Source organism: Rhinatrema bivittatum, chromosome 16 (genome assembly GCF_901001135.1).
Source record: "Rhinatrema bivittatum chromosome 16, aRhiBiv1.1, whole genome shotgun sequence".
In the NCBI taxonomy this organism is placed as follows: domain Eukaryota; kingdom Metazoa; phylum Chordata; class Amphibia; order Gymnophiona; family Rhinatrematidae; genus Rhinatrema; species Rhinatrema bivittatum.
The window spans coordinates 37,819,623-37,831,971 of NC_042630.1; positions in this window are offsets into that span (position 1 = coordinate 37,819,623).

The following is a 12,349-nucleotide window of genomic DNA, read 5'->3' on the forward strand; positions in this document are numbered from 1 at the left end:
GAGCGAGGAAATGGCTCTTCCTGCCGGATTTCCTTGCTCCAGGCAGAGAATAAAGCACATCTGCCCACCAACTCATCTCCTGTCCTCCTCCCCTTCCCCCATGCAGTGTTCTTTCTCCCCCCCCGGGCTCTGTGGGAGCCTCCAGGACACCTCCCCCTCTGGAGATCGGTGGCTGTGCCACTAAGGGCTCTGTAGGGTGGGAGCTTTAATAACGGATTATTATTACACTGTGCCTGTCGTTAGGATCATGCAAAAGGGAAGGGTGGGGGAGCTTCCAATTTTGATTGTAAAAACTTGGATAAAGAGGAGGGGTTTTATTATAATCTTTTCTTTTTCCTGAATTGGCAGTTTCCTCCTGCTCCTTTGTATTACCAGCTGTCAGAACCAGGGCTGGGATCTGGTGCCAGAAGCCTTCCATCTGCAACTGGCAGGGGAGTTTTTTTTCACCCTGGTTTTCTGCCCCCTCCCACCTTACATCACAGTTCTGGGCCATGCACCAGGGTGCCTCTTCCAGATCCCTAGAGTCATGGGCCCTGAATCAGGCTACTAGATGCCACCTTTTAGCCATGACTCCCTCTCCCCACCGTGGGCTACGAACACTGCCTCAGCAGCCTCCCCTTGACCTCGGGACCTGTTGCCACCCAGCTGGCCCAAGTCCTGGTCATTTTAACAGAGAAACAATCAGTCTGTGTTTCATTTGTTGGTGCTTTTTCCATCTGGCATATCGAGAAAGGACCTCTGTGATCCTGAAACCCCAGGAACATCATCTCTGGATAATTCTAGTGCATGTATAATGGTAGCACCTTACTCCATATAAAGCTGTAGCACCTTACATAGGGGTATCATGCACAGAAAAAGCGGCTGAAATTGGCCATGTTTGGCAGTTATGAGCGGCAGCCCCAGCTGCCCACCTTGCCTAGCCAGCGGGGACCGCCCTGCCTCACTTTACATCCCTCAGTCCAATGTGTCTCTTATGCCATAAGAGGCATCTCTGAGAGACAGGGTGACCAAATGCCTGCAGCGTTGCTATCTGGATGCATTTTCGTTTGTTGGAAACTGCTCTAAGCGGCATAATTAATACTAAGAGTCGCTCTCTAAGAAGCTGACTTGTATTCTTTGTGTTCAAAGTGCTATCATATCTCCCTGCTACAGCTTCCATGCACATATTAAGAGATGTCCTCCCCGGGGTGTTAGGGTGTTAACACAGCACACCTAGAGCTGGTTTGACTCCAGGTCAGGAGGAGCAGGCAGGTCAAGCCTGGTCTTCCAGCTCTGTTATGCCAAAGCTTCAGACTTTAACCTCCATGGGGATTAGTGGTTAATTAACTCTTGAAATATTTGCAGAGTTGACCACCATAATGTATATCACAAGAGACATCACTGAGCGTGCCTGTTAGCATACCATACACCATAAGACACATCCCTTGTGCTGACGAGCGTGTTGCACACTCTAAGAAACATCGCTCGAGACCCCTATAAAGTGCATTTTACTGATAGAGACATTGCATTCATAAGCCATTTCCACCCTGGTGTCTCCAACGAGCCTGAGTTTAATTATAACATTGTGGTCCTCCATAGATAATGATAAATGACTGCTTATTTTCCTCCATGAGGATGTCAAATTGAATCAGTGTGGCACAGGGAAAACGTTTGTTTCCGTGCCAGTGGAGAGAGCCTGACATAAGCCGACCAGCGAGGAGGCCCGACAGGGTGTGAGATAAGCCGCACCACGTCACCACCGGGCCGCAGCACGCCGCGGGTCAAAACGCAAAAGCTAAGTGCCTTTCACTAGCCTGGGGCGGGTGCGTGTGGTTATAATGACAGCCAGGGGGTGGGGGGGGACCACTAGCCGCAGGCCATCATATGCCTGACTTGGAAAAATGATCTCAGAAAGCAGTGAGAGGACGCATTGGCAGAAGCCACGACTCACTCTGCAAATACCTCATCCCATTTACCACCTTTGCTGTGGCAGAGGTCTGCAGTGATCCTGCTTAACTGGAACAGAATTCATGAAAGCCTGGGCCAGCTGTGAGCGGTACAGCCCGAGACTGGGGCGGCACAGACGGATCTTGCGCTCCTCAGCGGTCTTCCTATTTCTGTGAATGATGTCACAGCCAGGAGAGCGAATCATCGGGGATCTTAGCCCCCGAGTCTTGTGCTTTAAGTTCAAGAGATTGCCCAACTACTGAGGAAGAGCTTTCGCTGTAGCCCCCAGGACCGTAGGCCACTCTTCGGGTAGGAGAGTGACTACCAAGCAGCAGAGAACGGACCTCTGTCACCAGAGGAAGAGGGACAACAGACCCAAAAGGCACACAACCACCAACAGTTCGTATGGGATCTCAGGTAGTCAACGTTACCTGCCAATTGTCATTGGAAATCTGTGACAGCAATAACCTGAGACGCTCAACGTCTGATGCAGCAGGAACAGATGATGAGAATTCATGGGACTGCTGCACCCTGAGATACTTCACGGGGGGGGGGGGGGGGGGCTGAGGGATTACCTTCAGGAGGAGACAGCAGCACAAGACCCCAAAGAATAAAACCTGAGGGGTACAATAACTAATTTTCTGAAAAAAAAATCACAAAATAACTTTGGTGACTCATTAAAGCCCATCGCTTTGGTTCTGTGGCGTAGGGTTGGGGCTTCTGGAACGCTGCGTGGTGCTTTGTGGGAGGAACAGAGACCGGTTCCAAGTCTCTGGCCCAGACCCGTTCTCTTTCCGTTGCATTTTCTAATGAAAAAGAAAAAAATTAAGATTTATTTGTGAGCCAGAACGTGCAGACGGGTTTCTGCTCAGGAGATCTGACAAAGCCGGTTCATAGCTGAGCGGCTACAACACGAATTAAAGACAATTTTTAAACGGCCGCGGTGTTCACAGCTCCCTTTGGGGGAGGGGGGGGGGAAGAGCAGACATCTTGGCCAGGACATTGGTCAAAAGCGACTTCTGGCAGTCAGGCTTGGGGACCATCGCTGCGTGCCCCCAAAGAAAGGTGGTGTGACACCCCCCCTCCCCAGCTGAGGATGGCCTACATGGGGGGAGATGGATATAAAACAGGGGTAGTTGCCTTCTGTCTCAGCTGGAGAAGTAAAGAAGGTAGGTGAAAATGACTGCGCCATTAAAAAAAAAAACCCACCCCAAGAAACATTTTTTAAAACTATCAGATCGATATTCAGAAGCATGGCGTCCAATTTATTGGGCTACGGTTAGCTCCCTAAATTGTCCCTAATATTTTGCAGAGCGCTGCCAATTCAGCGCGCCAGTGGATAGAGCAGGATAGACTTAGCTGGCTAAGTTTAGAACTACTCTCGGGCATGACCAGACTTAGCTGCGTAACTTCACCGGCCAACCTAACTCCGCCTGGAACACCTCCTCTGTAGCTGGTTTTTATCTGGCTAAACAGGTTAGCCAGCTACACCAGAGCTGCCCAGACCAGCGGCAAATTTGAAACCCACAGCTTTATCTGGCTAAGTCCGGAACTTTGTCAGACCCACCATCTAAAATTTTCACCCCCCTATTTAAAGGCCTTGATTTCTTGTTTCTCTCTAAGCCTCTGTCTAATCTAGATATTTGACGGTAACACAGAGGTATTTGCCAGTTTAGATGAAGTCTAAGGCTTTATCCCAAGGCATTGCATGCATTTGTAGTTCTGATTTTTCCTAGGCATTTCTCCAAGAACTACAACTCCGTGCATGCCTTGGAATAAAACCAGGACTGGATCGGCCCATGCCCTGTTCTCTTATGCCATGGAGCCAGTTGGAAATCTTATTCCAAACCTCTAGTATGCCCACAGTGGCTGCATGGTGCTATATTTTAAAAACTGCCTTCGGAAGCCTCTCTGTGTGTTGGGTTTCTTGGAGGAACCCCACACACACAATGATCGGATTTTGGCCCACATGGCTCAGCTGCTCACACAGCAGTGGATGGGGAGGAGGGTGGAAATGAAGGGTAATGAGTTAGCCAGGGCTTAGATCTCCGGTGCCAGCTCTGTCTTCGTCCTGGTGGAGGAGGGGAGGACCACTGTCTCTGATTCCCCCTCCCCCCCCCAGCTCCTGGGAATTCCATCTTTGGGAGCTGGATAAGTGTTTTGTAGGGGGACATAAGAAGAAGAAGGGGGAGGGCAGGAAGAGGGAATGAATGGATGTCTGGTTAAGAAGGGAAAAGATGACAAAACTTAACTGCAGTTTAACCGCAGTAACTTTTAAAATGTAGTGGGGGAGGTGAAAGTGCCAGATAGTGGAGAATTGCATGGAGAGAGAGAAACAGGAATGCATTTCCTCCTGTACTGTGCAAAATAAAAGAAAAAAAAAAAAAGAAACGATATCAAAGGTTCACATTTCTCAGAGCTGACAGAGACCATCAAAGACTGTCCACTACAGAACGAGCAGGAAAAACCCTGTCAAATCTTGGGAAATTAAGAGAAAAAGCAGCAAAGCTGAGTTCTGCCACGGGCCAGAAAGGTAGTCTGACGGGGCTGGCCAGCACCAGCCCAGAATCTGGGAATGGTACTAGTTAGCTCCCTATCTGTACTATAGAATGTTATTTTATTATCTTTTTTTTTTTTTACCTGCATAACGTGTGACTGTCTTTAACAATTGACCCCCTTTTTTTTTATATATATATATTGTCAAGCCCAGGAAGTCTATAGGGTGGAGAAATGTTTCCTTGTTCAAGTCCTGAGAAACCAGAACAGCTAAGAATGTTACTCCAAAAAAAAAAAGAGAGAGAGAGAGAGAGAGAGGGGTATTGGGGAGGGGTCCTGTGGCACTGCGATCTCCCCTTGTAAGCTCTTAGGGACAGGGTGTTCATGTACCTGCATTCTAATCATACTGTAAGCTGCCTCGAGCCTCATTTGAAAAAAAAAAACAAAAAAACCCCCCAAACTGTCAGAAACTACAAGTTCCTGTATGCACCACGAATAAAACCAGGACCGGATTACGGCGCTGGCTGCCCATCGTGTTCTAACAGCGGAGCCAAATGATCCTGCTCCAGAAGCAAGACTTCAGGCCAAGCCTGCTTTTTAAAATGCCACCCACCCCAATCTGTAGTGCCGACCTGGAACTCCATCTCCCATGAGACACCAGCCAGGGATGACCAGAGGGGGGGAGGCGCACGCCCCCCCCCCCCCCCAATGACCATACAGCTTTCCTGCCGGGATCTGGAAGGGAGCGGAGTCCGTGTGCCCAAGTCTTCTGGGTCAGGAAATGTAACCAGCGAGGTCCCTCCGGTAACTGAGGGCTGGCGAGGAGAGCAGCGGCACTGGGGGGGAGGGTGCATCCCGGAGTCAGTGACAGCTTCTGGAGCCCTGAGGAGGAGGGACTTACGGGACAGAGAGAGGAGAGAAATTAGAACAGGGGGAGAGCGGTGGTGGGAAATAAAGAAACAGGAAAATCTGCAACACCCCCCCCCCTCAAAAAAAACCAACCCCAACAAAATCTGATCTGCAAAAGCTAAAGAGGAAAGGGGGGGGGGGGGGGGGAACTTGGAGGAGGAAAGCCTGAGGGAAGGAGGAGAGGGGAGATTGCAGCCGGGCAGATTAAACTGCAGATTGTAGTGGGGGGGAGGAACAGCTAGAGAGGTTTATCTCTGGTAAAGAGGAAGGGGAGAGGGCAAAAGGAGGAGGAGATGGGGCGAGTCATTAACCTCTTGTAGTCCAGTGGAATGAGCCACCGGCTCGGTATATAAAAAACCCTTAAATAAATAAATAAAATAAATAAATAACCTCTTGCCTCTGGTCTTTAGTGACCATTAAAGGGGGGGGGGGGGGGCAGCAGGCTCTGACTCTGCCTTTCCCGCCTGCTGTGTGACTCAGGGAACAGGACGTTTTGTGGCGATGGGGGGGGGGGGGGAATGGCTGACACACATTCCCTAGGGGCAGGGAGGGGGGCTGTGATGCCACCAGGCATGCAGGAGACAGCTGAACACAGTACAGGCACAGGGCAGGGGCTCTGCTTCTCTCTCCCCTGCCTTCATCCTCACATCAGGTAACCGGGGGCTTCCGAGATACCACTGCAGGCATCTGTAACTAAAGACACAGGTACAAAGAGCACATACTGACCCACCCCCTCTTCCCAGACAGACATTCAACTATTTATCCTAACTGCATCCTAAAATGACATTGCAGATGCTGAGAGAGATACATTGATTCACTAGGGGGGGGGGGGGGGGGGGGATGCAGAGATATTGTCTACAAGCCGTTTGTCGATTTTCAGTCCTATTAACTGATAAATGATTTCACTGCTACATAAATCCCCGAGGCACTGACACCGTGCTCACATTCAAGCCGACGCAGAAAACGGGCGCTCAGTGTTCGGCGCCCGCTTTCCTAATGCGCACACAGCCGCCTCTCCTGGGCACGCGACAGAATATTTAAGGGGGGGGAGGGCAGGCTGCCAAGGAGGCAACAGGGACAATCGTGCGCCCAGGAGAGGCGGCTGTCAGCGGGTTAGGGAAATGAACACTCCTTAACTGAGACCCGTTTGGCTCCACCAATTTAATATCACAAGGACATTAAGCCGGAGGATGTACAGAAAAGCTGTAGTTTCTGCTTTTCTGTACACTTTTTTGGGCTGCTTAGAAAATGAGCGCCAGCTGAGGGCAGGCGCTCATTTCTGAGTGTAAAGATGTGTGGGTCCGGTGCACTTTTTTTTTTTTTTGGATCTCGGGAGAATAGCTAATAGTCTCATCGACACGCATTTGCATGTGGTGAGCACTGTTAGTTTCTCGTGGGGGTTGGACGCGCGTTTTGGACGCACTAATCCCCTTATAGCACAAGGGGCTGCGGATGTGCGTCCAAATCCCGCGTCCAACCCTGGGTTAAACAGTGCCCTCGGCTGAGCGCGCTGCATTGCATCGGCCTGATTACGAGGGATTTGGGGCAGATGACACCATGCACACACTGGAAGGGGTGGGGGGCAGAGCGGTCATTTTCTCAAACAAAATAAAAGGCCAGGGTGTGGGGGGCAGCAGTGGCCTCCACTTTCCACTCCTGATTTGGTAAGCTCCAGGAAGGTTCCAGGTTGGTGACATTGCAGAGTCACTACTGAGGGGGGGGGGGGGGGGTGCACAGATCAGACAGACACCTTAAGGACTCGGCTCACCTAAGGAGGTGGCACCATGCACGCTGTAAGGACCTGGGTCACCAAGGAGGGGCAAGACCACACCACATACACACTGTGAGGACCCAAGCCATTAAGGGTGTATGAGAGGAGGGCAACATCATATACACACTGAGGACCCAGGCCACCAACAGTGGGGGGAGGGACAGTGATACCATACACACATTTTAAGCACCTGAGCCCCCACGGAGGCAGCACAAGACATATATTCACTGTAACGACCTGGGTGAACTCACTAAGGAGAAGGGATGCCATATACACCTGTAAGAATCTGAGTCAAGAAGGATGGGGTGGGGCCAGGTAGCATACATACACTGTGAGGATCCAGATCACCAAGGGTGGGGACACACAGCATACATACACTGTGAGGATCCAGATCACCAAGGGTGGGGGCACACAGCATACATACACTGTGAGGATCCAGATCACCAAGGGTGGGGGCACACAGCATACATACACTGTGAGGATCCAGATCACCAAGGGTGGGGGCACACAGCATACATACACTGTGAGGATCCAGATCACCAAGGGTGGGGGCACACAGCATACATACACTGTGAGGATCCAGATCACCAAGGGTGGGGGCACACAGCATACATACACTGTGAGGATCCAGATCACCAAGGGTGGGGGCACACAGCATACATACACTGTGAGGATCCGGATCACCAAGGGTGGGGGCACACAGCATACATACACTGTGAGGATCCAGATCACCAAGGGTGGGGGCACACAGCATACATACACTGTGAGGATCCAGATCACCAAGGGTGGGGGCACACAGCATACATACACTGTGAGGATCCAGATCACTAAGGGTGGGGTGGGGGCACACAGCATACATACACTGTGAGGATCCAGATCACCAAGGGTGGGGGCACACAGCATACATACACTGTGAGGATCCAGATCACCAAGGGTGAGGGAACACAGCATACATACACTGTGAGGATCCAGATCACCAAGGGTGAGGGAACACAGCATACATACACTGTGAGGATCCGGATCACCAAGGGTGAGGGAACACAGCATACATACACTGTGAGGATCCGGATCACCAAGGGTGGGGGCACACAGCATACATCCTCTGTGAGGATCCGGATCACCAAGGGTGGGGGCACACAGCATACATACACTGTGAGGATCCAGATCACCAAGGGTGGGGGCACACAGCATACATACACTGTGAGGATCCGGATCACCAAGGGTGGGGGCACACAGCATACATACACTGTGAGGATCCAGATCACCAAGGGTGGGGGCACACAGCATACATACACTGTGAGGATCCAGATCACTAAGGGTGGGGTGGGGGCACACAGCATACATACACTGTGAGGATCCAGATCACCAAGGGTGGGGGCACACAGCATACATACACTGTGAGGATCCAGATCACTAAGGGTGGGGTGGGGGCACACAGCATACATACACTGTGAGGATCCAGATCACCAAGGGTGGGGGCACACAGCATACATACACTGTGAGGATCCAGATCACCAAGGGTGAGGGAACACAGCATACATACACTGTGAGGATCCAGATCACCAAGGGTGAGGGAACACAGCATACATACACTGTGAGGATCCGGATCACCAAGGGTGGGGGCACACAGCATACATCCTCTGTGAGGATCCGGATCACCAAGGGTGGGGGCACACAGCATACATACACTGTGAGGATCCGGATCACCAAGGGTGGGGGCACACAGCATACATACACTGTGAGGATCCAGATCACTAAGGGTGGGGTGGGGGCACACAGCATACATACACTGTGAGGATCCAGATCACTAAGGGTGGGGTGGGGGCACACAGCATACATACACTGTGAGGATCCAGATCAATAAGGGTGGGGTGGGGGCACACAGCATACATACACTGTGAGGATCCGGATCAATAAGGGTGGGGTGGGGGCACACAGCATACATACAGTGTGAGGATCCAGATCAATAAGGGTGGGGTGGGGGGCACACAGCATACATACACTGTGAGGATCCAGATCAATAAGGGTGGGGTGGGGGCACACGGCATACATACACTGTGAGGATCCGGATCACTAAGGGTGGGGTGGGGGCACACAGCATACATACACTGTGAGGATCCAGATCAATAAGGGTGGGGTGGGGGCACACAGCATACATACACTGTGAGGATCCGGATCACTAAGGGTGCGGGCACACGGCATACATACACTGTGAGGATCCGGATCAATAAGGGTGAGGGAACACAGCATACATACAGTGTGAGGATCCGGATCACTAAGGGTGGGGTTGGGGCACACGGCATACATACACTGTGAGGATCCAGATCAATAAGGGTGGGGTGGGGGCACACGGCATACATACACTGTGAGGATCCAGATCAATAAGGGTGGGGTGGGGGCACACGGCATACATACACTGTGAGGATCCAGATCACTAAGGGCGGGGTGGGGGCACACAGCATACATACAGTGTGAGGATCCGGATCAATAAGGGTGGGGTGGGTGCACACAGCATACAAACACTGTGAGGATCCGGATCAATAAGGGTGAGGGAACACAGCGTACATACAGTGTGAGGATCCGGATCACTAAGGGTGGGGTGGGGGCACACGGCATACATACACTGTGAGGATCCAGATCAATAAGGGTGGGGTGGGGGCACACGGCATACATACACTGTGAGGATCCAGATCACTAAGGGCGGGGTGGGGGCACACGGCATACATACACTGTGAGGATCCAGATCAATAAGGGTGGGGTGGGGGCACACGGCATACATACACTGTGAGGATCCAGGTCACTAAGGGCGGGGTGGGGGCACACGGCATACATACACTGTGAGGATCCGGATCAATAAGGGTAGGGTGGGGGCACACAGCATACATACACTGTGAGGATCCGGATCAATAAGGGTGGGGTGGGGGCACACGGCATACATACACTGTGAGGATCCGGATCACTAAGGGTGGGGTGGGGGCACACGGCATACATACACTGTGAGGATCCGGATCACTAAGGGTGGGGTGGGGGCACACAGCATACATACACTGTGAGGATCCAGATCACTAAGGGTGGGGTGGGGGCACACAGCATACATACACTGTGAGGATCCGGATCAATAAGGGTGGAGTGGGGGCACACGGCATACATACACTGTGAGGATCCAGATCACTAAGGGTGGGGTGGGGGCACACGGCATACATACACTGTGAGGATCCAGATCAATAAGGGTGGGGTGGGGGGCACACGGCATACATACACTGTGAGGATCCAGATCAATAAGGGTGGGGTGCGGGCACACGGCATACATACACTGTGAGGATCCGGATCAATAAGGGTGAGGGAACACAGCATACATACAGTGTGAGGATCTGGATCACTAAGGGTGGGGTTGGGGCACACGGCATACATACACTGTGAGGATCCAGATCAATAAGGGTGGGGTGGGGGCACACGGCATACATACACTGTGAGGATCCAGATCAATAAGGGTGGGGTGGGGGCACACGGCATACTTACACTGTGAGGATCCAGATCACTAAGGGCGGGGTGGGGGCACACAGCATACATACAGTGTGAGGATCTGGATCAATAAGGGTGGGGTGGGGGCACACAGCATACATACAGTGTGAGGATCCGGATCAATAAGGGTGAGGGAACACAGCGTACATACAGTGTGAGGATCCGGATCACTAAGGGTGGGGTTGGGGCACACGGCATACATACACTGTGAGGATCCAGATCAATAAGGGTGGGGTGGGGGCACACGGCATACATACACTGTGAGGATCCAGATCAATAAGGGTGGGGTGGGGGCACACGGCATGCATACACTGTGAGGATCCAGATCACTAAGGGTGGGGTGGGGGCACACGGCATACATACACTGTGAGGATCCAGATCACTAAGGGTGGGGTGGGGGCACACAGCATACATACACTGTGAGGATCCAGATCACCAAGGGTGGGGGCACACAGCATACATACACTGTGAGGATCCAGATCACTAAGGGTGGGGTGGGGGCACACAGCATACATACACTGTGAGGATCCAGATCACCAAGGGTGGGGGCACACAGCATACATACAGTGTGAGGATCCGGATCAATAAGGGTGAGGGAACACAGCGTACATACAGTGTGAGGATCCGGATCACTAAGGGTGGGGTTGGGGCACACGGCATACATACACTGTGAGGATCCAGATCAATAAGGGTGGGGTGGGGGCACACGGCATACATACACTGTGAGGATCCAGATCACTAAGGGTGGGGTGGGGGCACACAGCATACATACACTGTGAGGATCCAGATCACCAAGGGTGGGGGCACACAGCATACATACACTGTGAGGATCCAGATCACTAAGGGTGGGGTGGGGGCACACAGCATACATACACTGTGAGGATCCAGATCACCAAGGGTGGGGGCACACAGCATACATACACTGTGAGGATCCAGATCACCAAGGGTGAGGGAACACAGCATACATACACTGTGAGGATCCAGATCACCAAGGGTGAGGGAACACAGCATACATACACTGTGAGGATCCGGATCACCAAGGGTGGGGGCACACAGCATACATCCTCTGTGAGGATCCGGATCACCAAGGGTGGGGGCACACAGCATACATACACTGTGAGGATCCGGATCACCAAGGGTGGGGGCACACAGCATACATACACTGTGAGGATCCAGATCACTAAGGGTGGGGTGGGGGCACACAGCATACATACACTGTGAGGATCCAGATCACTAAGGGTGGGGTGGGGGCACACAGCATACATACACTGTGAGGATCCAGATCAATAAGGGTGGGATGGGGGCACACAGCATACATACACTGTGAGGATCCGGATCAATAAGGGTGGGGTGGGGGCACACAGCATACATACAGTGTGAGGATCCAGATCAATAAGGGTGGGGTGGGGGCACACAGCATACATACACTGTGAGGATCCAGATCAATAAGGGTGGGGTGGGGGCACACGGCATACATACACTGTGAGGATCCGGATCACTAAGGGTGGGGTGGGGGCACACAGCATACATACACTGTGAGGATCCAGATCAATAAGGGTGGGGTGGGGGCACACAGCATACATACACTGTGAGGATCCGGATCACTAAGGGTGCGGGCACACGGCATACATACACTGTGAGGATCCGGATCAATAAGGGTGAGGGAACACAGCATACATACAGTGTGAGGATCCGGATCACTAAGGGTGGGGTTGGGGCACACGG